The following is a 24,217-nucleotide window of genomic DNA, read 5'->3' on the forward strand; positions in this document are numbered from 1 at the left end:
TTCCCTTTACTGACACAATAATGGGATTCAAGAATCAGCCCAACTATAATACCCAATGTCTGTTGAGTTCTTTTTTTTTTATAAGCTAATGTAGCTAGCTACGCTAACCAAACTCTACAAAAACAGAAAAGCGTCCCGAACAGAGCAGCATGGACAGTCACAGCGGTGTTTCTGTGTCTTAATGTCAACATGGGCCCAGCCCTTGAGATGTGTGTGCTGGAACATTTACTATAGAAAAGTCAGTGGCGACTAACTGGAGAACATGCTGACCAATAGGGCCTTAGCAGAATACCAACCTGTGAACACCACTCACAACTAGAATGAAATGTGGTTAGTCATACCGTATATCAAAAATTAAATCTGCAGCTTTCAAGGATACAGGAAGTTTCAGTAAAAAAATGTTAAATGCAGACAGATTATTTGTTCGTTGGACATTGTGGGATCTTAGTCTCTAAAATTAATTATGTAAGAAACAGCAGTGGAAATGCTTTTATGCGCAGATATGGATATAATAACAATCTTATCGAAGTAAACTTGGAGTCACATGATATGTTGTGTGATCATCCCACTACGATTCGGGAAAGCATGCAGTTTATTAGGCTGCAGATGAAATAAATTATGCACTTTACAGGGTGGTAGAAGTGCACAGTAATCTTGATGCTCTTTTAGAATAAATATTGAGGGTCTTATTATGGTGACATGATGATCGATAGCCGACACTATTTGTGAGCTGTTGGCTACAGTGGTGTAAAAATACTTTAAAATAGTTTTTGGGGGTATCTGTACTTTATTTATTTTTGACAACTTTTACTTCACTACATGTACTTTGTACTCCATACATTCTCTGACACCAAAAAGTACTTATTATTACATATGGACAGGAAAATTGTATAATTCACACACTAAACAAGAGAACACCCCTGGTCATCCCTACTGCCTCTGATCTGGTAGACTCACTAAACACAAATGCTTCGTTTGTAAATGTCGTCTGAGTGTTGGAATGTGCCTCTGCCTATCTGTAAAAAAAAAAAAAATAGCCATTTGAAATTATTTATAATTGATACTTAAGTATATTTTTACAATTACTTTTGATACTTTAGTATATTTAAAAGCTTAGACTTTTGCTCAAGTAGTATTTTACTGGGTGACTTTCACTTGAGTCATTTTCTATTAAGGTAACTTTACTTTTACTCAAGTATGACAATTGGGTACTTTTCCTACCACTGGTCGTCAGCTAGAGCACATGCTCTTTAGAAAAACAGCTCGTGACATAACTAAATTGGTGGAGTTGAAAATGCGATGGAAACACATTTATCCGCAACAAATCATATTGGTGGAAACCACATTGGAAAACGTGCATATTTCAGAAAGAGGATTTTTTGAATCTTCCCATGAAAATCTGTTGCTAATTGGATGGAAAAATAGCTATGAAGTGACATTTTTCCTAGTCTATATGTACATTCACCTTCAAAAACTAAACAGCAGCAAGGTTCATATTAATGCTTATATTTCATTGTCAGTGAAAACAGAATAAGGTATTTGAATTTACATTGCAGACCAGACAACCATACCATGAATGGATTTGGTACATATAAACAATAAAGAGAGCACCATTAAAAATGACTAAGCTCTGCGTTTGGACCAATTTAGTGCTCAGTGTTCCTTTAATGGCATTACACAACAAATACAAAAATATAAATAAATAGTTACATAAACAAAATGAACAACTCAAAAAGCCCTTTGTGCACTGTGGTGGCTGGTGAAGAGTAGTGCACTATATAGGGAACAGGTTGCCGTGTGGGACGGACACATTACTCATCCAGACTTTTCTTCAGATTAGAAACCTGCATAGATTGTATGTTCTAGCTCACTGAACAACTGTGGTTTTCCCCATTAACTTCAAATGATATTATTCTCTCAATATATTCACGTTTTATGTGCCTCGTTGGACACATTTAAGACTAAGTCAAGGCTGTATCCACATGGGTGAAATACAGACCAAGGTTCTGATCCAATATTCACACTAGCATGCTACTTAGAATGTACTACCATTGCATCCCAAGAGGTATTGTACGAAACCCCTCTTCGCCTCTGAACTATTCTGGTATGGACATTGGAACATAACAGAAACCCAGTCACCACTCTGCCTCGCCGACAGCCTTAGAGAACACATAGTCCTTTCCTCCATAACACATCACCCCATCCTTCAGATAGAACTTCCACCGGTTCTTACTGCGGTGAATCTGAAGTGGTAACAAACACACATCATTACTATACAGTCATTAGAAAGCATGGACATTGATCAATCAATCATCTTGAAAGTATAACAAACTATGAAAATATATATATATATATAACTGAAGATCTCGTACAATGCTGTGTACTACTCCCTTCAAATAGTACCCGCAAAACACCAGTCTCAATGTCAACAGTGAAGAGGCGACTCTGGGATGCTGACCTTCTAGGCAGAGTTGCAAAGAAAAAGCCATATCTCAGACTGGCCAATAAAAGGAAAAAGGTTAAGATGGGCAAAAGAACACAGACACTGGACAGAGGAACTCTGCCTAGAAGGCCAGCATCCCGGAGTCGCCTCTTCACTGTTGACGTTGAGACTAGTGTTTTGGGGGTACTATTTAATGAAATTGCTCGTTGAGGACTTGTGAGGTGTCTGTTTCTCAAACTAGACACTCAAATGTACTTGTCCTCTTGCTCAGTTGTGCACCGGGGCCTCCCACTCCTCTTTCTATTCTGGTCAGAGCCAGTTTGCGCAGTTCTGTGAAGGGAATAGTACACAGGGTTGTACGAGATCTTAAGTTTCTTGGCAATTTCTCCCATGGAATAGCCTTCGTTTCCCAAACTTTTGAACGGCAGTGTGTGTGTGTCATACACACTATACACAGTTATTAGAAATCTGTTTTTAACCAGGAAGTCATTAGAAATCAAAGGTTCAGAAATCAATGCTTGTATTCTATCTATATATTGTTTAATCAATATATGTTACACCTATCATCAATATGAAAGATAAAGGACGAGGATGTTTTATCTACACCACTAGGAAGCTGAGGCATACCGTATTTACAACACTAGGAAGCTAAAGCATACCTTATCATACTGACACACTATCACATTGTCAGTGTCAAAGAGATCAGGAATGTCCTGCTCACTCACGTCATCCCCAGAGTTTAAAGGATCCTATCAGGGAGGGAGAAAGAAAAAGGGGACAGAAAGATGAGGACAGAAAGAGGGAGGACAGTGAAAGAGGCGGGGGGGAGAGAGGGAGTGAGCGAGCGAGCGATAGTTAGAGATAAAGAGGGGGCAGGGAGAGAGTTATATGGGACACTGGATGCTCATGATTAGCACCAAGGTTGTGGGACAAGTACTGAAAATGCAGACACTTTATGGCTTTGGATAAAAATGTCTACTAAGGTATTTAGCTGTTTTGATTTATAGAACAAGCAGAACATAGTTTTAACCTTGCATTCCCCATCTGAAACACCCTCAACCCAGATGTCAATGACAGCTCTGTATAGTGGTGAGGTGTCAGAGGCACAGTCAACATATTTTAATATGTTTGGACCCCAGGAAGAGTAGCTGCTATGGGGATCCCTAATAAATACAAATACAAACGTCAGAGGCAGAGTCAACATATTCAGAGGCATGCAACATGTCAGAGACAGCTCAGCAGTCAAAGACATCCAACGGACTTCACATCCTCCTCCAGCACACTGACTTAAACTAGGTTAATCTCTGGTTTTGTTCATGCCAATAAGGCATAACGGGACCCAAATACCATTAGGTGATTATTGTCAAATGATGCAACAACACCAACTACAGATTTTGGTACAGGTTCAGCAGCATCGGGATATTCTCCATTTAAAATACATGTTTGTCCAGGCCCAGGCTTGATCTGTGTCCAGGTAACCAGACAGGCCCAGGCTTGATCTGTGTCCAGGTAACCAGACAGGCCCAGGCTTGATCTGTGTCCAGGTAACCAGAGATCTGTGTCCAGGTAACCAGCAGCACAGGGCTTCCAGGACCAGACAGCACAGGGCTTGATCCGTGTCCAGGTAACCAGACAGGCCCAGGCTTGATCCGTGTCCAGGTAACCAGACAGCACAGGGCTTGATCTGTGTCCAGGTAACCAGACAGCACAGGGCTTGATCTGTGTCCAGGTAACCAGACAGCACAGGGCTTGATCTGTGTCCAGGTAACCAGACAGCACAGGGCTTGATCTGTGTCCAGGTAACCAGACAGCACTGGGCTTGATCTGTGTCCAGGTAACCAGACAGCACTAGGCTTGATCTGTGTCCAGGTAACCAGACAGCACTGGGCTTGATCTGTGTCCAGGTAACCAGAAAGCACCAGGCTTGATCTGTGTCCAGGTAACCAGACAGCACTAGGCTTGATCTGTGTCCAGGTAACCAGACAGCACTGGGCTTGATCTGTGTCCAGGTAACCAGACAGCACTGGGCTTGATCTGTGTCCAGGTAACCAGAGAGCATTGGGCTTGATATGTGTCCAGGTAGTCAGACAGGCCCAAGGCTTGATCTGTGTCCAGGTAACAAGACAGGCCCAGGATTGATTTGTGTCCAGGTAACCAGACAGCACTGGGCTTGATCTGTGTCCAGGTAACCAGACAGCACTGGGCTTGATCTGTGTCCAGGTAACCAGACAGCACTGGGCTTGATCTGTGTCCAGGTAACCAGACAGCACTGGGCTTGATCTGTGTCCAGGTAACCAGACAGCACTGGGCTTGATCTGTGTCCAGGTAACCAGACAGCACTGGGCTTGATCTGTGTCCAGGTAACCAGACAGCACTGGGCTTGATCTGTGTCCAGGTAACCAGACAGCACTGGGCTTGATCTGTGTCCAGGTAACCAGACAGCACTGGGCTTGATCGGTGTCCAGGTAACCAGACAGCACTGGGCTTGATCTGTGTCCAGTTAACCAGGCAGCACTGGGCTTGAACTGTGTCCAAGTAACCAGACAGCACTGGGATTGATCTGTGTCCAGGTAACCAGACATCACTAGGCTTGATCTGTGTCCAGGTAACCAGACAGCACTAGGCTTGATCTGTGTCCAGGTAACCAGACAGCACTATGCTTGATCTGTGTCCAGGTAACCAGAGAGCATTGGGCTTGATCTGTGTCCAGGTAACCAGAGAGCATTGGGCTTGATCTGTGTCCAGGTAACCAGACAGCATTGGGCTTGATCTGTGTCCAGGTAACCAGACAGGCCCAGGCTTGATCTGTGTCCAGGTAACCAGACAGCACTGGGCTTGATCTGTGTCCAGGTAACCAGACAGCACTGGGCTTGATCTGTGTCCAGGTAACCAGACAGCACTGGGCTTGATCGGTGTCCAGGTAACCAGGCAGCACTGGGCTTGATCGGTGTCCAGGTAGTCAGGCAGCACTGGGCTTGAACTGTGTCCAGGTAGTCAGACAGCACTGGGCTTGATCTGTGTCCAGGTAACCAGACAGCACTGGGCTTGATCTGTGTCCAGGTAACCAGACATCACTAGGCTTGATCTGTGTCCAGGTAACCAGACATCACTAGGCTTGATCTGTGTCCAGGTAACCAGACATCACTAGGCTTGATCTGTGTCCAGGTAACCAGACAGCACTAGGCTTGATCTGTGTCCAGGTAACCAGACAGCACTGGGCTTGATCTGTGTCCAGGTAACCAGACAGCACTGGGCTTGATCTGTGTCCAGGTAACCAGACAGCACTGGGCTTGATCTGTGTCCAGGTAACCAGACAGCACTGGGCTTGATCTGTGTCCAGGTAACCAGACAGCACTGGGCTTGATCTGTGTCCAGGTAACCAGACAGCACTGGGCTTGATCTGTGTCCAGGTAACCAGACAGCACTGGGCTTGATCTGTGTCCAGGTAACCAGACAGCACTGGGCTTGATCTGTGTCCAGGTAACCAGACAGCACTGGGCTTGATCTGTGTCCAGGTAACCAGACAGCACTGGGCTTGATCTGTGTCCAGGTAACCAGACAGCCCAGGCTTGATCTGTGTCCAGGTAACCAGACAGGCCCAGGCTTGATCTGTGTCCAGGTAACCAGACAGGCCCAGGCTTGATCTGTGTCCAGGTAACCAGACAGGCACTAGGCTTGATCTGTGTCCAGGTAACCAGACAGCACTAGGCTTGATCTGTGTCCAGGTAACCAGACAGCACTAGGCTTGATCTGTGTCCAGGTAACCAGACAGCACTGGGCTTGATCTGTGTCCAGGTAACCAGACAGCACTGGGCTTGATCTGTGTCCAGGTAACCAGACAGCACTGGGCTTGATCTGTGTCCAGGTAACCAGACAGCACTGGGCTTGATCTGTGTCCAGGTAACCAGACAGCACTGGGCTTGATCTGTGTCCAGGTAACCAGACAGCACTGGGCTTGATCTGTGTCCAGGTAACCAGACAGCACTGGGCTTGATCTGTGTCCAGGTAACCAGACAGCACTGGGCTTGATCTGTGTCCAGGTAACCAGACAGCACTGGGCTTGATCTGTGTCCAGGTAACCAGACAGCACTGGGCTTGATCTGTGTCCAGGTAACCAGACAGCACTGGGCTTGATCTGTGTCCAGGTAACCAGACAGCACTGGGCTTGATCTGTGTCCAGGTAACCAGACAGCACTGGGCTTGATCTGTGTCCAGGTAACCAGACAGCACTGGGCTTGATCTGTGTCCAGGTAACCAGACAGCACTGGGCTTGATCTGTGTCCAGGTAACCAGACAGCACTGGGCTTGATCTGTGTCCAGGTAACCAGACAGCACTGGGCTTGATCTGTGTCCAGGTAACCAGGCAGCACTGGGCTTGATCTGTGTCCAGGTAACCAGACAGCACTGGGCTTGATCTGTGTCCAGGTAACCAGACAGCACTGGGCTTGATCTGTGTCCAGGTAACCAGACAGCACTGGGCTTGATCTGTGTCCAGGTAACCAGAGAGCATTGGGCTTGATCTGTGTCCAGGTAACCAGAGAGCATTGGGCTTGATCTGTGTCCAGGTAACCAGACAGGCCCAGGCTTGATCTGTGTCCAGGTAACCAGACCCAAATAGTCATTTTGAAAAACAAAAAGGACAGGATGCATCTTTTCCTCAATAACCATTTCTTACCTCTTCCACTGTGATTTCATCCATCCCCACACTGTCACCACTGGAGCTGGAGATGCCATCATCACTGCTGCCATCTACCTCCTGTAGGGCCTGGAGAGCCTCCACAGTCATCATTCCTAGGAACTCATTTTCTCCCATCGCACCTGTAACCACACTCTTAGCTTGTTCAACTCATCTATGGCTGCGTTTACACAGGCAGACCATTCTGCTCTTTTGACCAATCGCATCAGCTCTTTTCACAGCTTTCAGATCTTGTTCAGAATAGATCTGATTGGTCAAAAGACCAATCAGTGAAATGTGAATCAAATATCAGAATTGGACTGCCTGTGTAAAAGCAGCCTATTAGAATGATGCAGCAATTGTTAGCTAACAAAGCAATCACTTCCCTAGCATAACTATTGTTGACAATGCTGCACACCTCCTTCCAACTCCTCCACCTCCTCAGAGCTGCTGTCTGCAGGCCCGTCCAGCTGGATGATGTCTGCCAGAGCATCATTGTAGTTGTAGTCTTTCAACAGGGCCATCTCCAGCTGTGGGAGACAGAACAGGAAGTGTTATGAACTACCAATTGAGACCAGATGCCCTAAATACTTATGGAGATCTGAGAGAATTTGACTGGTGTTAGCAATATGACAAACACTCCACCTAGCCCTCTGATAGGTTAGGGGTGAGTTTAACCAGATTGATTAAACCTACAGTATGAAATCCTCTCAAATCTACAAGGTTCTAGGGATTGGATTTGCGATTGGGCCTTAGTCCCATCTCCTGTCTTACCTTGGTAGAATCCACAGGTAGACCCTCAAGGTGGGTTGTCATATCAGCCACCGCTCCTCCATGATCCTCCTGTTTCACCATAAACCCTGACCCTTCAGACAGGGTCGTCTCCATCTTGACCTGGGTCAAAACAAACATGATTATATAAGCTGTATGTTGAACCTTGGCTCAGGTCTCTTGTTTTCAAATGGAACCCTTTGCCCTATATTTATAGTACACTACTTTTGACCAGCGCCCTATGGGCCACGATCAAAAGCAGTGCAGTATATAGGGAATAGGGTGCCATTTGTGAGTAAGCCTATGTCTTCTGAAATATAGCAGTACCCTGTCTTGCCACTGTAAAAACATGAGATGGTTGACTGTTTGAAGAAGATATGGCGGAATTATTTACCTGAAGGCTTGGCATGTGGGCGGAGCCGGAGGACAGGCTCATGTCTAGTGCCTGTGGACTGTCAAAATCAATCCCATCCAGATTGAAATCACCACTGTCGAAGGGGCTCTCTGGGGGGTGAGATGGCAGTTGGGCTGGGGGCTGGAAGGACACTGGAGTCTGACCAGAAAAGGTTGCCTGAGCTGAAGGAACTTGTGGCTGCTGAACAAGATTATTCTCCTGAACTGGGGGCTGGACCACAGGTTGGGGTAGCAAAGGCTTCTCATTAGGTGGCTGGGGAAAAATACATTTTTTTTTGTAAAACACATTTGAAAAACCCAAAGTGCTACAATAAAAACATCAAGATGGTGATTCACCTGGACCGGAGGAATCAGGCTCCTCTGCTCTGTGGTCTGAGGATCCGCTCTGGGAGGAGCCACAGGCTGTGGGGAAAAGGGTTCAGTCTTCGGAAGGGCCATGGTCTTTAGGACAGTAGAAGGGACCACTGTGGCTGACTGCTGGGAAGCTGAGCTGGGATCTCTCCACTCCACTACAGGTACCCCTTGCCTGGGTTGGGCCTGGGAGAGATGGCGATGACTGGCTGGAGTCTGGGTCACCATCACTGGGACATTGACCTTATAAAGCTGGCCTTAAGGAGACAGAGGAGAGGAATCGATAAGTAAAAGGATCCATTCTAGAAATGTGTATACATAGCCAAATCAAATAAATCTAATTTTATTTATCGCATACACATGGTTAGATGTTAATGCGAGTGTAGCGAAATGCTTGTGCTTCTAGTTTCGACAATGCAGTAATAACCAACGAGTAATCTAACCTAACAATTTTACAACTACTAACATTTACATTTAAGTCATTTAGCAGACGCTCTTATCCAGAGCGACTTACAAATTGGTGCATTCACCTTATGACATCCAGTGGAACAGCCACTTTACAATAGTGCATCTAAATCTTTTAAGGGGGGGGAAGAAGGATTACTTTATCCTATCCTAGGTATTCCTTAAAGAGGTGGGGTTTCAGGTGTCTCCGGAAGGTGGTGATTGACTCCGCTGTCCTGGCGTCGTGAGGGAGTTTGTTCCACCATTGGGGGGCCAGAGCAGCGAACAGTTTTGACTGGGCTGAGCGGGAACTGTACTTCCTCAGTGGTAGGGAGGCGAGCAGGCCAGAGGTGGATGAACGCAGTGCTCTTGTTTGGGTGTAGGGCCTGATCAGAGCCTGGAGGTACTGAGGTGCCGTTTCCCTCACAGCTCCGTAGGCAAGCTAACTTATACACGCAAGTGTAAAGGTATGAAGAATATGGACATAAAGATATATGAATGAGTGATGGTACAGAAAGGCACAGGCAAGATGCAGTAGATGGTATATCGAGTACAGTATATACATATGAGATGAGTAATGTAGGGCATGTAAACATTATATTAAGTGGCATTGTTTAAAACCTCTAGTACTCCCCATCCCGCATGAGGGAGCGTAATCGTCGACTGACACTAATTAGCATAACGCAACGGACATAAATATTCCTATTCGTGAAAATCACAAGTGAAATATATTGAGAAACAGCATAGCCTTTTGTTAATCAACCTGTCATCTCAGATTTTCAAAATATGCTTTACAGCCAAAGCTAGACGAGCATTTGTGTAAGTTTATCGATAGCCTAGCATAGCATTTTGTCCAGCGAGCAGCAGAAAAGCAATCAAATTAAATTGTTTAGCTTTGATGAGCTTCGGATGTTTTCACTCACGAGACTCCGAGTTAGATAGCCAATGTTCCTTTTTTCCAAAAATATTATTTTTGTAGGCGAAATAGCTCTGCTTGTTCTTCACGTTTGGCTGAGAAATCGCCCGGAAATTGCAGTCACGAAAACGCCCAAAATATATTCCAAATTAGCTCCATAATATCGACAGAAAAATGGCAAACATTGTTTAGAATCAATCCTCAAGGTGTTTTTCAAATATCTATTCGATAATATATCAACCGGGACTGGTGACTTCTTAGTAGGATAGAGAGAAACAATGGCCGCATTTGTCCTTTACGCACCAAACACTGAGACTTCAGCTGACCACTGACGCAATGTTAACGTACAGGCTCATTTTTCTAAATAAAAGCCTGAAACGATGTATTGTGACAGACACATTAGGGAAGCCATAGAAAAAGGAATCTGGTTGATATCTCATTCACTGCTCAATAGGGACTCATAGGAACGCAGAGCCTTCTGTTTGGATTTTCCTCAGGCTTTCGCCTGCAACATCAGTTCTGTTATACTCACAGACAATATTTTTACAGTTTTGGAAACTTTAGAGTGTTTTCTATCCTAAGCTGTCAATGATATGCATATTCTAGCATCTTGTCCTGACAAAATATCCTGTTTACTACAGGAACGTTATTTTTCAAAAAATGAAAATACTGCCCCCGAGTCACAAAAGGTTAAATTAAAGTTGCTAGTGATATATTTTTTACATCAATTTTTCCATTATTAAAGTGAGCTGGAGTTGAGTCAGTATGTTGGCAGCAGCCATGCAATGTTAGTGATGGCTGTTTAACAGTCTGATGGCCTTGAGATAGAAGCTGTTTTTCAGTCTCTTGGTCCCCGCTTTGATGCACCTGTACTGGCCTCGTCTTCAGGATGATAGCGGGGTGAACAGGCAGTGGCTCGGGTGGTTGTTGTCCTTGATGATCTTTATGGCCTTCCTGTAACATCGGGTGGTTTAGGTGTCCTGGAGGGCAGGTAGTTTGCCCCCGGTGATGCATTGTACAGACCTCAGTACCCTCTGGAGATCCTTACGGTTGTGGGCGGTGATACAGCCCGACAGGATGCTCTCGATTGTGCATCTGTACAAGTTTGAAAGTGCTTTTGGTGACAAGCCAAATTTCTTCAGCCTCCTGAGGTTGAAGAGGCGCTGCTGCACCTTCTTCACCACGCTGTCTGTGTGGGTGGACCAATTCAGTTTGTCCGTGATGGCTATGCTGAGGAACTTAAAACTTACTACCCTCTCCACTACTGTCCCGTTGATGTAGATAGCAGAGGGAGTAGCCCCGTTTCCTGAAGTCTACGATAATCTCCTTTGTTTTGTTGACGTTGAGTGTGAGGTTATTTTCCTGACACCACACTCCGAGGGCCCTCACCTCCTCCCTGTAGGCCGTCTCGTCGTTGTTGGCAATCAAGCCTACCACTGTAGTGTCGTCCGCAATCTTGATGATTGAGTTGGAGGCGTGCGTGGCCACGCAGTCGTGGGTAAACAGGGAGTACAGGAGAGGGCTCAGAATGCACCCTTGTGGGGCCCCAGTGTTGAGGATCATCGAGGTGGAGATGTTGTTACCTACCCTCACCACCTGGGGGCGGCCCGTCAGGAAGTCCAGTACCCAGTTGCACAGGGCGGGGTCAAGACCCAGGGTATCGAGCTTGATGACAAGTTGAGGGTACTATGGTGTTAAATGCTGAGCTGTAGTCGATGAACAGCATTCTCATATAGGTATTCCTCTTGTCCAGATGGGTTAGGGCAGTGTGGTTACGTTTGCATCGTCTGTGGACATATTGGGGCGGTAAGCAAATTGGAGTGAGTCTTGTGTGTCATGTAGGGTGCAGGTGATATGTACCTTGACTAGTCTCTCAAAGCACTTCATGATGACGGAAGTGAGTGCTACGGGGCGATAGTCATTTAGCTCAGTTATCTTAGCTTTCTTGGGAACAGGGACAATGGTGGCCCTCTTGAAGCATGTGGGAACAGCAGACTGGGATAAGGATTGATTGAATATGTCCGTAAACACACCAGCCAGCAGGTCTGCGCATTCTCTGAGGACACGGCTTTATCCAAATGGGGACTTAACACATTTGAATATACTATTAATTCTGCCCAGAACTATACCAGTGTCTACATCAAAGGGGTGTATATTATAAGTGGTCAAACAGAGTGATTCATGTTCTATTTAAATTAAGTTTGTCAAAACGCGCGTGTGTATGGAGGTTTATGCATGCCGTGGCCCTTCTTACCAGAGGCCGTCTGCAGTGTGACCCCTGCAGGGATCTGGACTGGGTAGGTCATCCCGGGAGGAAGAGAGAAGGTGGCTAGAGTCCCACCGTTGTTCTGCAAAACAATGAGATGCTTTACACATATTGGATCTTAGAAGAATTTAAAATGTATTTTGATTTGTTTAACACTTTTTTGATTCCATGTGTGTTATTTCATAGTTTTGATATATTCACTATTATTCTACAATGTAGAAAATAGTAAAAATAAAGAAAAACCCTTGAATGAGTAGATGTGTCCAAACTTGTGACTGGTACAGTACATAGAGAAATGATCACACAGGATTTTACAATTGGTAAAGAAAAAATAAACAAAAAGATATGCCTCCCAGCCCCCTGTCCCATTCCCCCCCAGCCCAACATCACCCACAGCCCGACATCCCCCCCCCACCCAAGCCCGACGTCACAACCAGCTCCCCATCCCATTCCTCCCCCAAGCGCAACATCACCCCCAGCTCCCCATCATGTCTCCATCCAAACCCCCACATGGAAAACATTTTTTCCACCACGCCTAGCAACAGGTTGGTTTTTAGTCCCCCATTTCATATAAAAACAGGTGTGTTAAATACAGTCTGAACAAACTTAATTTATAAATTGATGGTTGGGATTACAGGATACCAAAGTATTATTTTTCCATATTCTGTTCCAGTTAAAGGGTTGTTCAGATTCACTTAGATCTGTGGCCCATACCTTTTTAATGGCTGGCTCAGATTTAGCTTTCCAAAAGTTGTTTATGAACAGAACAAAAATAAATGCAAGCATAAAAGTATATTAACAAGTTACAGTTCAAATAAGGAAATCAGTCAATTGAGAAAAACATGTATTAGGCCCTAATTTATGGATTACACATGAATAGAAATACAGATATGCATATGCTGGTCACAGATACCTTTTAAAATAATGGCTGTGCGAAGTTATTGGACATTGGCGGGAACTGGAACACTGCCGTATACATTGATCCAGAGCATCCCACACATGCTCAACAGGTGACATGTCTGGTGATTATGCAGGCCAAGAACTGGAACATTTTCAGCTTCCAGGAACTGTGTACAAATCTTTGCAAAATGGGGCCGTGCATTATCACAGACGAGTAAGGGTGGGTAACGAAGCTAGTGGGCCAGACCATTTTATAAAAAAAAATATTTGCCCTTTATTTAACTAGACAAGTCAGTTACGACAAATTCTTATTTTCAATGACGGCCTAGGAATAGTGGCAGAACAACAGATTTTTACCTTGTCAGCTCGGGGATTCGATCTTGCAACCTTTCGGTTACTAGTCCAACGCTCTAACCACCAGGCTAACTGCCGCACCATTAAGGGTGGGTAACGAAGTTAGCAGACTGGACCAGGAAGGGTGGGTAAAGTAGTTAGCAGACTGGACCAGGAAGGGTGGGTAACGAAGTTAGCAGACTGGACCAGGAAGGGTGGGTAAAGTAGTTAGCAGACTGGACCAGGAAGGGTGGGTAGCAGACAACCAGGAAGGGTGGGTAACGAAGTTAGCAGACTGGACCAGGAAGGGTGGGTAAAGTAGTTAGCAGACTGGACCAGGAAGGGTGGGTAACGAAGTTAACAGACTGGACCAGGAAGGGTGGGTAAAGTAGTTAGCAGACTGGACCAGGAAGGGTGGGTAAAGTAGTTAGCAGACTGGACCAGGAAGGGTGGGTAAAGTAGTTAGCAGACTGGACCAGGAAGGGTGGGTAACGAAGTTAGCAGACAGGACCAGGAAGGGTGGGTAACGAAGTTAGCAGACTGGACCAGGAAGGGTGGGTAAAGTAGTTAGCAGACTGGACCAGGAAGGGTGGGTAATGAAGAAAAGCGAATGAACATGAAAACAAAAGATAACATATGCAAGCCTAATGACTAAACAGTCAAACAAAGGATAGCTGTATGGTTTTATTAATTGGCATGGTGTTAGCACTGTGTAAATGTCTTGAACCATAGGCAATATCATAGGCCAGGCTGCATGATTGTGCATGGTTAGAATACCTGAATAATGAGCCAGTCATGGGGTTCCATTAGTCGGCTTGTCCCCTTGTGTGTTTAGTTTGATGTGCTTCTCCAATAAGTATTGAGCTTCCTTGGCAGTGGAAAACATGTGTGGTGTGTTCTAAGGTCAAGTTGAGTTTTGCCAGGTGGATGAAGCCGCATCTCAAGTTTAGCTTGAGAGCTCGAGTAGCTGGGATCTCACCTCATTGAAGGTCTCCCTCTGTTTCAGCAATTCGGCACTGAGGTCTGGGTAGATGCTGATCCTCTTCCCTGCATAGGTCAGGCCCCCAGATGCTGTTGCAAGGTGAACAATTTGCTACTTGACTTCAAAGCTATGGATCCGTATACAGTGAGAGCCATTGAGGAGTTAACCCGCAATGTTAATCAGTGGCAAAAAAGGCAGCTTCTCCTTCCGAACAGTTCATAGAAAAGATTGCTCATGAAGGACGTTGGGTTGCCCGCTTCCACACCAGTTTCAAGTCCTATGACCCAACAAGAGTTGGATTATCCCTTCCAATTTTGCTTGCACTTTCCAGGTCACGGAATCACACCTCTGTCACATTGACTGTTCTCCAGACTTTCCACTTCGGTTGAATAGGTATCCACTTTACCAGTGCCAATGATTCATTTACCGGTATTAAATGGTAAGTCGAGGGCAGAGGTAATCTCCACACAAGCAATCTCCCGGATAGTGCCGGTCAGCTCTTTCTGTTGTCTGGTGCTGAGAGCCACCATGTTCCCACTGGTGAATTGTGGATGGACAAATTTCAGCTGCTGGAACATAATAGACCTGCTAGTTATTTCTTGTGAAACAATTCATGTCCCACATCTTAAAATGATGCCTAGTATTGACAAGTGGTTTCAGGAAATATGTCTTAATTCATAGTCATTCGCAAAAGAAAGCCACGAAAATAACAAAGTCTTCTTGACCTCCGCTCTCACACAAATAATGGGACTGCTGGGTTGACATGTCAACGTCAGTAACAGTGGGCACTGTTTTCCTGAGAGTCCTGGGTTCAGGCCTAAGTCCCAGGAAACTAGAGGCTGTCTAATACTCATGAGAAAATATAATTCTGCATATTTATTTATTTAACTAGGCAAGTCAGTCTTATTTACAATGACGCCCTACACCGGCCAAACCCAGACGACGCTGGGCCAATTGTGCGCCGCCCTATGGGACTCCCAATCACAACCGGTTGTGATACAGCCTGGATTCAAACAGGGTGTCTGTAGTGATGCCTCTAGCACTGAGATGCAAAGCCTTAGACCACTGCGCCACTCGGGAGCCTCATCAGGTGTGCAGATATACACAGAGTGTACAAAACATTAGGAACACCATGACAGACTGGCCAGGTGAACGCTGGGTATCGATACGGTATGTAATTGTAAAAACAATCCTCTTAAAACAGCTTACTTACTGCCACAAAATAATCATTGGTTTTGATCACTGTTGCCGGCCTGGCTCTGATCATTGGTGCCGACAACTTGGCATATAAATCAGGTTTTGGCGCCAACATAATAAATATTGTTTTTGCACAATTGTGTGCCGCCTCATGAATCTCCCGGTCGCTGCCAGCTGCGACACAGCCCGGGATCGAACCCGGATTTGTAGTGACACCTCCAGCACTGCGATGCAGTGTCATCTACCAGTAGGCCCCCCTCCCGTCTACAGGCTGCCAGTAGCCCCCCCCCCCCTCTACAGGCCGCCAGTAGACCCCCCCCACCCCCCGTCTAAAGGCCGCCAGTAGCCCCCCGTCTACAGTCTACAGGCCGCCAGCAGCCACCCCCCGTCTACAGGGCGCCAGTAGCCCCCCCCGTCTACAGGCCGCCAGTAGCCCCCCCCGTCTACAGGCCGCCAGTAGCCCCCCGTCTACAGGCCGCCAGTAGCCCCCCGTCTACAGGCCGCCAGTAGCCCCCCAGTCTACAGGCCGCCAGCAGCCCCCCGTCTACAGGCCGCCAGTAGCCCCCCGTCTACAGGCCGCCAGTAGCCCCCCGTCTACAGGCCGCCAGTAGCCCCCCCGTCTACAGGCCGCCAGTAGCCCCCCGTCTACAGGCCGCCAGTAGCCCCCCGTCTACAGGCCGCCAGTAGCCCCCCTACAGGCCGCCAGTAGCCCCCCCCTACAGGCCGCCAGTAGCCCCCCGTCTACAGGCCGCCAGCAAGCCCCCCGTCTACAGGCCGCCAGTAGCCCCCCGTCTACAGGCCGCCAGTAGCCCCCCGTCTACCAGTAGCCCCCCGTCTACAGGCCGCCAGCAAGCCCCCCGTCTACAGGCCGCCAGCAGGGCCCCCCCCCCGTCTACAGGCCGCCAGTTGCTCTTCTTCCAAACAGCGTTTTGCAGATATTATGTACTGCACAACAAAACTTTAAGTACATAAAATGTACGACAGTTTTGTGTAACTTGCCTTAGCAGTGAAACTCTGGACGTGTTGACCTGCAGGGATCACCATAGAGGCTGGGGATGAAAGGAGGAATGGAATGATTAGCTTAATCAATTAAATACGTAGCGATCTGCATGCAATAATCAATTGGCCTGATAAACTCACACACTGTAGAAAATGCAACAAATACCCGATATGGTGGATCGACTTATTGATTTGTGAAATAGGCCTAGATAGCAATGGGTGAGTTGGTCTTCGGGTGCATCCCAATAATATCTAATGTTCCTGAAGTTTACACTCTTCTTCCAACAAATCTAAAAGCATTGGATTGGTGGAGGCATGGAGGGAGTTTCCACCATATTCCCTTTATCAGTCATTTCCAGTGAAGGGAAGTGAACAATTTCACACTTTGGTAGGAAGGAGAGATATCTTGGAAGTACCCTTGGACATAAAAACATTACCTGCAGGTTTTGAAAAAGTCTGTCCATAGTTTGGAGGGAGCTGCAGCACAAAGTTGGATGAGTTGATGGTGTTCTTCATGAGGGCCAAGCCATCCACTGCTTTGGACTGCATAATCTTTGACTCCCAGAGCTACAGATTAAATGTTGGTTTGCTCGTTAGTTGATTTGACAAAAGCCATACCAAATATGAGTGCAGTTCCAGTTACACAGCAGTAGTATTACTGCAGTAGGGTCTATGCTCTTTTATTGATTTCATCACTTCAATGTGATACTGTATATTCTGCAGTATTTATATACGTCATGAATGCAGTTATTTTTTTGTGAAGAGGGCAGGCATTAAAGTACACTGTGTGTAACAAAGTGAAGTCATTCCAGTCGGGGAGGAATAACGTCAGCAAGAAGAACGGGGAGAAGTACCACAAAGGTTGGCGGTGTTGAGTCGATATCGCCATCTGCCGGCCTCTGCCGTAGGGGAGAAGATCGTGCTTATAAAAATCCTTGAAGTCCCACTCACCTGTCTCAGGTCATCAAGGACACGGTCCTCCAGTCCTTCATCCAGAAACACCTCCCGCATGCTCTCAATCACATCATCTATGATGGACAGGTAGAGCTTCGGCTGGAGGGGTTTTCAAGGAGGATACAGGGAAGCACGAAGGATTATTAGTTAGCTAGTTAACAGTATGTAGTCAAGTTAGCTAGCGTTAACAACTAGTTATTTGGCTGATTGACAGTTTGGCAATCAAGAAGAGTAAAGTTAGTGACATGGCTATCTCGAGACACATTATCAAGTTACTAAGTAACCAAAACAACAACATAATGATCCGTTTATGGGCAACTTGCTCCTTACCACATGACTTGAATTTGATAGCATTTCGAGGGTCTAAGATGGTGCCTTGGTCTCGCTAGCTAGCGCGAGGTAAGCAAAATAGATAGCTAACGTTAGCTAGCAGACAAACAGAAAATATTGACAGGAATTTTCTATTTCAATATTAACAGATCTGTGGTTTTTGTAATTCTTTCCTAAGTGGACATTGATATAGCGGACCTTGGTTTCAATAACTAAAAACAGCTAGCTACTTCAAACTGCAGGCTGTCGACTCCAACACAGGTGTGACCTTTGACCTCTATATTTGTTCAACTCCTCCCCCTTCTCACAAACGCATGCATAAAATGCAAATATATTCAATTTGTTTTATTTATAACTAGCGCTGAAGTCATATACACATACATACAATACATTTTTTTTTATATAGTTTTATATGTGAGTGCAGGCCATTCCTGCATTTCTAGGATTACATAACCATACTTCAAAGATATTGACCTATGGAAAAAAAAGAGATGAGAGCTTGCATGCTTAGCTGTGGAAAAAGGCCATGGTTAGCTAGCTAAACAACAAATCTAAACAACAAAAGCTAGCTAAACAACAAATTAGGGGATCAACATTTTATATAATTACCCAATGTTTCCCAAGCCTAAGCACTATGGGTTAGTTTCTCAGACAGATTGATCCTTGTCCTGGACTAACAACCAATCTTGCATTGCCCATCTCATATGTATATACTGTATCCTATTCTACTGTATCTTATTCTGTGCCGCTCTGACATTGCTCGTCCATATATTTGTATATTCTTAATTCCATTCCTTTACTAGATTTGTGTGTATATGTTGTGTAATTGTTAGATATTACTTGTTAGATATTACTGCACTGTCGGAGCTGAAGAAAATGCTTGAAGACATGGCTAAAGGTCAATCAGATTTGTGAACATGGTCCCTAGCTGTGTGTTGCCGCTTTCCATGTTGTCTGTAGCTTGTGAGGTATGGAAACACTTTGTTGCTTTTATGAATTTTGTCTTGCTGCTTTTTGTTCTATGTTGCTCTGTCTGTATGCTATGTCTTGCTTGTCCTATGTTGCTATGTTGCTGTGTCTATGGTGCTATTGTCTATATTGTAATTGTTTTTAATAACCTGCCCAGGGACTGCGGTTGAAAATTAGCCGGCTGGCTAAAACCGGCACTTTTACTGAAACGTTGATTAATGTGCACTGTCCCTGTAAAAATAAAATAAACTAAACTAAACTAAGCTAGAAGCACAAGCATTTCGCTATAACATCTGCTAAACACTTGTATGTGACCAATACAATTGTATTTGATTTGTAAAGCAATCTCAACAAGAACCTCCATTGAAAGTGCTTTTTCGTCCAGGACAAGGCTTAGCCTAATCTGTGACCGGGAAACTGGCCCTGTGAATGTCTACAAGGTATTTCCTCTTTTATAAAGAGCTTCTGCAACCTCCTGTCAATGAACAATCTTCTGAGAGAACTGTAAAGTGCATTGTGATGGTAGGGCTGTGTGTTGGGTTGTTCGTTCCTCCAATAATAATAATAATATATTTGTTTTTTGTAGCCTACTTTGATTCCTCCATGGCTGGCTGCCAGTCTGTTTCTGCTCTCTTGCCAACTCCTTACAGAATTGTCATGTCTGGCACCCAGGCTAGGTTATAACATGTTAATATCCATACATACAGGGATACAACAGGGCCAAACAATATTATGGAATGTCAACCTTTTGATTTGATTTTAACCTTCATTTCACTAGGCAAGTCAGTTAAGAACAAATTCTTATTTACAATCACACCCTCCCCGGAGGATGCTGGGCCAAATGTGTGCCGCCCTATGGGACTCCAAATCACAGCCAGTTGTGATACCGCCTGGATTTGAACCAGGGTGTCTGTAGTGATGCCTCTAGCACTGAGACGCAGTGCCTTAGCTCGCTGCGCCACTATAAAAACAACTGTTCATCAGCCACATGTAGGTCACTTTTAAAGATGTCTTTGTATCAAGGCATCCTGTGTTTTGCCTCGATTCAAAGGCTTCCTCACAAGGCTTCCTCACGATGAACGAGACTTGGAAGTATGGTAATGTGAGACTTGATCATCATCACTAATGTGGTGTGCAGCCTGATTGCCTATGTGCTTCTGTCTCAATCCACTTCTTCTCAATTTCCACCTACAAAAAGGACAGACCAATGTGGTTTAGTTTCATTATGGAATACCCCCTATGGCCCCACTGGACACAGATGTCAATTCAACATCTATTCAACGTTGGTTCAACATCATTTGATTGACATGACATGGAAACAACGTTGATTCAACCAGTGTCTGCCCAGTGGAGCAGAACAATGATAGAAGGGTTTGCTTGACGACAGTATGGGACCAACCTTGTCAGCTGGTGTCACAGTAATAACTATGCTATATCAGACAATATTATGTGTTGGAAGAAATATATACCAAGTTCCCCTAATAAGTTGCAAATCATGATTCTGCTTTGGAACTAACAAAAATAGAGCAAAATAGAAACAAACAAAATTAAGATCAACCACAGCATTATAGATATTAAACAGTATTATATATACAACACATTATAGATATTAAACTTGTTATCTAATATAATAATATCTCAGGCCTTACCTGACAATGATAGTGGGTCCTACCGGTGACATGTTTCTGAGGCTGAACGTCACTGTCTTTGCCCAGTGACGTCACTCTGGTCTGTGAGACCACAGCCCCTACCGTCTCACACTCCATCGTGACAAACAGATACCAGTCAGTGGGGATCTCCTGATCTGAACCAAGCTCTAATTTACAGGAGAAGGATTTTCTACTGCTGTGAGAGGAAAAAGGGAGGTTGTGTTTTCTAGCCAAGCTGTAGTATAACAAACCCTAATACTATAAAGACTTTATGTATTTTAGCTAAACTGATTAGGGAACATAAGTTACATTTTAACATAGCCTATATTGAAACATGTTTAGGTAAATGTAACATGTAAAATAATGCCAAATGAGAATAAGCCAGAATTCCATAAAAAAAGGGATTATCAATAGACCATCAAAGACAGCCAGACTGTTCCTCTTAATCCTTACCCATGTTCTTAGCATGCAGTCTGTCGATCCTCCACACCATGGCCGAGTACACATTCTCATACTTAACTGTCCCCACGGTAACTTGCATGACCGGCTGTGACTCAACAGCACTGACTGTCCCCAGACACGCGTTCCGGGTTGATCCAGGCCGGCAGGTACTTCCGTCTTAGCAACGTCACAGTGCGTGACACCTTCACCCAGTCCGCCGGTACCGGCACACGGATCAGAACGTTCTCGCAGAGCGGCTCAGTCTCCGACACTCCGGTAAATGACGGGAAGGCGGCTGATATGTTGAGAAAGGCTTGGAGTTCCACGCAGGCCCCTTGGACAGTCACCACGGCTTTGATGGAGAACGGTAGGTTAGTACATCCCAGGGCTAATGTCTTGTAGCGCATCGGTTCTACTCTACAGGCGTCCGGAGGAGAGAACTTGAGCAGCCGGGACTTGTGGAACTCCAAGTCATTGATGCACTTGTGGAAGTGGCAGTCACTGATCTCCATCCAGCCCTCAAGGAGGTCGTCCTGAAAGACCACAATGGAAATGAAAGGACCACAATTGAAATAGACCTAAGTCAACCTTTTGGTGTCACCCTGGATGATTCTACTAATTGTGTTGTCTTTTGATATGCAGGTTAAATTGTATGTATGTGTTGATATGTGTGTTAAGAAACGAACACCCAACCTCCTCAGAGCCGTAGCTGGCGTGGAAGCGGAGGAGCCCTAGGTCGTTGAGAGCCAGGAAACACTCCCCTGGTCCGTTGAGGAAAGCCAGGCAGTGGATTCTCGTCATGGCTGCCCGATCCATCACCACACCGTCCTTAAAATGTATTTTAAGATTTTAGTCAATGAGAGGTCGAGTGGCAAAAAAAGGATCCCAAGGATCATGCAATATGTAAAAAACAGGAGGTAAGGAGCCATTTTTGTGAATGATTTTAGCAAAAGACATTCATAGAAATGTATAACCTTCTTATTTAGGCTTTACATTTTTAGATAATAAGTAACAGCAAGTAATTCATGAGTTTTTAATAACAACCTGTAATAATGCTGAAATACCAATGAACTACTAGGTACATTTCCTGAAGAGACTGTGTGCCATCTTACAGTAGTTGTATGGTAGTGAAAGAAGAAGTAAATGTACCTTGTCCAGCTACACTCAGAGGTGGTCTGGGATCTGCAGTGTCATCTCCTGTTCCTCGTAGTGCCGTTTTTGCGACAGGGGCGGAGTCAGCCTAAGAATCTCCTTCTCCATGGTCTCTAACAGATCCTCCATGTCGCCGTATTCCGTGGTTCCAAATTTCAGCAGCTGCTCCACCTCAGCCTTGTGGGACACCTCCAGCTTCAAATCAAATCAAACTTTATGCATTGTTGAATGTTGATTAAACGCCAAGCTAATAACATGTTGTTTTTTTATTACGTGATTAAAAAAAAGCCCTCTTACCTTGTGGTGGTAGCGCTTCTTCTCTGTGTAAGACACGTCCTCCACCTTCACTGTCTGGAGTTTGCGAGGCTCTCCGTTGCTCTCCAGCTTGAGATCTGAAAACCTGCAGTGAGGCTGCAGCTGGAACTCTTTGAAGGGCTTCTCCAGTCCTTTCTCATAGTACATCTGGAGCACCCCTCCAGACAGCAGACGCAGGTAAATGGGGCCCCACTGTCGGGACGACAGGGGTGTTGAGGCCAACTTTTCCCCACTCCCTGGGATCTTCAGGGGTGTTGAGGCCAACTTTGTCCCACTCCCTGGGATCTTCAGGGGTGTTGAGGCCAACTTTGTCCCACTCCCTGGGATCTTCAGGGGTGTTGAGGCCAACTTTGTCCCACTCCCTGGGATCTTCAGGGGTGTTGAGGCCAACTTTGTCCCACTCCCTGGGATCTTCAGGGGTGTTGAGGCCAACTTTGTCCCACTCCCTGGGATCTTCAGGGGTGTTGAGGCCAACTTTGTCCCACTCCCTGGGATCTTCAGGGGTGTTGAGGCCAACTTTGTCCCACTCCCTGGGATCTTCAGGGTGTTGAGGGCAACTTTTCCCTACTCCCTGGGATCTTCAGGGGTGTTGAGGCCAACTTTGTCCCACTCCCTGGGATCTTCAGGGGTGTTGAGGCCAACTTTCCCCACTCCCTGGGATCTTCAGGGGTGTTGAGGCCAACTTTTCCCCACTCCGTGGGATCTTCAGGGGTGTTGAGGCCAACTTTTCCCCACTCCCTGGGATCTTCAGGGGTGTTGAGGCCAACTTTGTCCCACTCCCTGGGATCTTCAGGGGTGTTGAGGCCAACTTTGTCCCACTCCCTGGGATCTTCAGGGGTGTTGAGGCCAACTTTTCCCCACTCCCTGGGATCTTCAGGGGTGTTGAGGCCAACTTTGTCCCACTCCCTGGGATCTTCAGGGGTGTTGAGGCCAACTTTTCCCCACTCCCTGGGATCTTCAGGGGTGTTGAGGCCAACTTTGTCCCACTCCCTGGGATCTTCAGGGGTGTTGAGGCCAACTTTTCCCCACTCCCTGGGATCTTCAGGGTGTTGAGGCCAACTTTTCCCCACTCCCTGGGATCTTCAGGGGTGTTGAGGCCAACTTTTCCCCACTCCCTGGGATCTTCAGGGGTGTTGAGGCCAACTTTGTCCCACTCCCTGGGATCTTCAGGGGTGTTGAGGCCAACTTTGTCCCACTCCCTGGGATCTTCAGGGGTGTTGAGGCCAACTTTTTCCCACTCCCTGGGATCTTCAGGGGTGTTGAGGCCAACTTTGTCCCACTCCCTGGAATCTTCAGGGGTGTTGAGGCCAACTTTTCCCCACTCCCTGTCCCACTCCCTGGGATCTTCAGGGGTGTTGAGGCCAACTTTGTCCCACTCCCTGGGATCTTCAGGGGTGTTGAGGCCAACTTTTCCCCACTCCCTGGGATCTTCAGGGGTGTTGAGGCCAACTTTTCCCCACTCCCTGGGATCTTCAGGGGTGTTGAGGCAAAAAAAAGGGGACGTAGATGTAGTACACTCATCCTCGAAGGTCACCCAGTTTGAATTGTTCATGGAGCACATGGCTGGTTCTGTTGTTGACGTTATCCTCAGACTCCACCACAGAGGCCTTCCCTGCTGAAAAGCTGAACAGAACATTGTCATAGATTAGAACATACAGAGTAACAGCATACAATGTTTTTCTGTAGAATCTACAGGTATCAGTGGAGGCTGGTGGG

At 45.9% G+C, this 24,217-nt stretch overlaps 1 pseudogene across 1 annotated transcript; it reads right to left on the reverse strand.

Moving 5' to 3' along the window:
* Nucleotides 1–1,641: 1,641 nt before the first annotated feature.
* On the reverse strand, nt 1,642–24,137 carry LOC118360926 (uncharacterized; annotated as a pseudogene). Its single transcript, XR_008085409.1, has 18 exons — nt 23,144–24,137; nt 22,809–23,038; nt 22,484–22,744; nt 22,184–22,381; nt 21,728–21,862; nt 21,064–21,552; nt 20,594–20,789; nt 17,643–17,744; nt 17,129–17,258; nt 16,692–16,741; nt 12,269–12,362; nt 8,640–8,911; nt 8,284–8,556; nt 7,893–8,012; nt 7,537–7,648; nt 7,119–7,261; nt 3,103–3,192; nt 1,642–2,243 (listed from the first exon to the last, which is right to left on the reverse strand). The product of XR_008085409.1 is annotated as an uncharacterized LOC118360926 (transcript).
* Between the last annotated feature and the right edge of the window lie 80 nt (nt 24,138–24,217).

Source organism: Oncorhynchus keta, chromosome 2 (assembly GCF_023373465.1).
Source record: "Oncorhynchus keta strain PuntledgeMale-10-30-2019 chromosome 2, Oket_V2, whole genome shotgun sequence".
In the NCBI taxonomy this organism is placed as follows: domain Eukaryota; kingdom Metazoa; phylum Chordata; class Actinopteri; order Salmoniformes; family Salmonidae; genus Oncorhynchus; species Oncorhynchus keta.